Source organism: Anthonomus grandis, chromosome 5 (assembly GCF_022605725.1).
Source record: "Anthonomus grandis grandis chromosome 5, icAntGran1.3, whole genome shotgun sequence".
In the NCBI taxonomy this organism is placed as follows: domain Eukaryota; kingdom Metazoa; phylum Arthropoda; class Insecta; order Coleoptera; family Curculionidae; genus Anthonomus; species Anthonomus grandis.
Window position 1 is genome coordinate 11,740,595 of NC_065550.1, and position 2,276 is coordinate 11,742,870.

At 36.4% G+C, this 2,276-nt stretch overlaps 1 long non-coding RNA gene across 1 annotated transcript; it reads left to right on the forward strand.

Moving 5' to 3' along the window:
- The first annotated feature begins 289 nt into the window (after positions 1 to 289).
- LOC126735853 (uncharacterized) lies at positions 290 to 2,045 on the forward strand. The gene is made up of 2 exons (XR_007660529.1): positions 290 to 1,771; positions 1,821 to 2,045. It is a non-coding gene; the product is annotated as an uncharacterized LOC126735853 (long non-coding RNA).
- The last annotated feature ends 231 nt before the right edge of the window (positions 2,046 to 2,276 follow it).

Sequence of the window (2,276 nt, forward strand, 5' to 3'; positions counted from 1 at the left end):
CAGTAGCCACTCCCAATAAATAATATTTGTTGACGTAAGTGACATTTGACAGTCTTTTTTATTTATGAATAAATGTGTATTTACATTTTTGATATTCCTGATTTGCGTCTGTAAATTTGTGTTTATGACCTAAAGAAGTGATGTAAACCCTTCTAAGTTACAGAATTTTGTTAGTTAAGGCTTTAAATTTAAATTAATAGCATATATACCATAATATAATGGCCAACGTGATGTCTAGTCGCAAATAGAGTGTAGTTAAGCCGGGTCTAATTGTGAATTATACGTAAGAAGAAAATCCTTTATAATTTTTAAAATTTTGCATTTTTTTCATCCTCACTTTTTTATTAATAAAATGTTCAAACTCAACATTCTATGTAAAAATTTAAAAAAAATCGGTTTTTAGACGTCCCTTTAACTTTACCGGACCCCAATACAAAATGAATACAGAAAATGATCGTTCAATCTGGCAGACCGCTAGAAGACTACCACTATCCAAGAAAAAGGAGCCAAGGAGGCATCATAGAACCACTTAGCAGTTCTTGGTCTTCAGGGTTGCTAGTGGTAGAAAGATAGCTCCTCTAGATTCTGCGTCGCTGCTAGTTTAATAACGTGACCAAAAAGATTGCCATTGTCCTCTTTTTTTGCATTTATGACTCTTCAAACAACCTGACTGCATCAAAGATCTTTTTCACGCTCGCTGTGGAAAGTGGATACTGGCAAGTGGAGATGCACAAGTGGAGTGGACAAGCAGAGTGCATCCTCAAGAAGATGAGGATGTGTGTCATGGTAGATGCTAGATTAGAGTAATTTAACACGATGCCATTTGGACTGTGTTATGTTTCTTCCACTTGAAGCGGCCAATCAAAATGATTTTAAGGGAACTTTCCTGGAAGACAAGTCTGATTTATCTTGATGACCTTGATTTGGACAAAAGTTGAGTTCAAAGAAATTATACCTGTTTTAAAGGGCTCTGCAGTATCTGGGTCATATCTTTTCCAGTCAAGGACTAGCGGTTAACAAGGGAAGAGACCACATTGTTTAAGATTGGCCTACGCACCTAACGTAACCTGAGATGAAAAATTTGTACTGGACACGCGCCACCAATATTGGCATAGGTTGTCCCAAACTCAGGATGGCGAAGAAAAAAATTTAGTAAGATCCTGAATAAAGAGGCTATATGAATTTAATGTTGATACTAAACACCTAGCAGGGAGAATCCATGGAAACGCGGATGTCCTATCATAAAGACTATCTAGAAAACTATATGTATTGTCAGCGGACAGAGAAGAAAGATGCGCATGTCTTAATAATCACCATCGTCGCCGATCATTGGCAAAATGGGAATGTGACATGGGGAAAACTTGATTTTTTCGGATTTAACATAAATTAAGTTAGCCAGTTTTATGCTTTGTACGGCAGAGAGTCGGTACGGCATGACCTGTGAGTGCAGCAAGACCTGTTTACTGCTCCAGCTGAGTATGTTCTAGCACATTGTGTTGCTAAGGATTTGCAAATATCAATAGTTGAGGTTTTCCTCAGAAAGTTCGGAAAATTTTAAAAGCTGCGTCGGTCTAATCCCGGAGTCGGGTAAGCACTTAAAATAACTAACGAAGATATTGTTAGAAAGTTTTTTACCTGGTTACCAAAAAAGCATCACATCAGAAGCCTATCTATAAAGGTGTTTGGGGCGCTTTGTGTTTTCTAAAGGAGAAGTTGCTTGCCGATAACCTCAGAAGCTGGCATGCAAAGCCGAAGCTGGTATACGAAATCGGTAAGTTCGACTGAATGATGATTCGCAACATGTTAGAAGTGGTCTTCAGGTTTATAGACGTGCAAGTTCTGGTGTGCCGTTATACCCCTCCACTTCGTTTTCTGGAGAAATGCGTTGATTGTTATTTCTACAAAAGATCGCCAGAAGGAAAGTTATCGAATCTTCCGGAACAATGATAGAGTCTAGCTAATGTATCAAGTCAGGATATTGGCGCAACTTTTAAATCAAATTGCCTACTATTTATTTTGTTAAATAAATAAAATTTAAATAAGTGTTTCTAGTAGTCTTAAATTATTCTTTGGTATGTACTTGTGTAATAATTACGTGACTATTTTTGTGCATCAAATATTTCAATTCACACCTAAATGAACGGTAAAGACACTACAATATTCTTTTCTTCTCTAGTCTTTCATTTTACTAACTTTGTGATTATTGTTTTTTAGTCATACAACTTAGATTTTGTCATTTACCTAAGTAATATACTATAATTACTAATATTACTCAC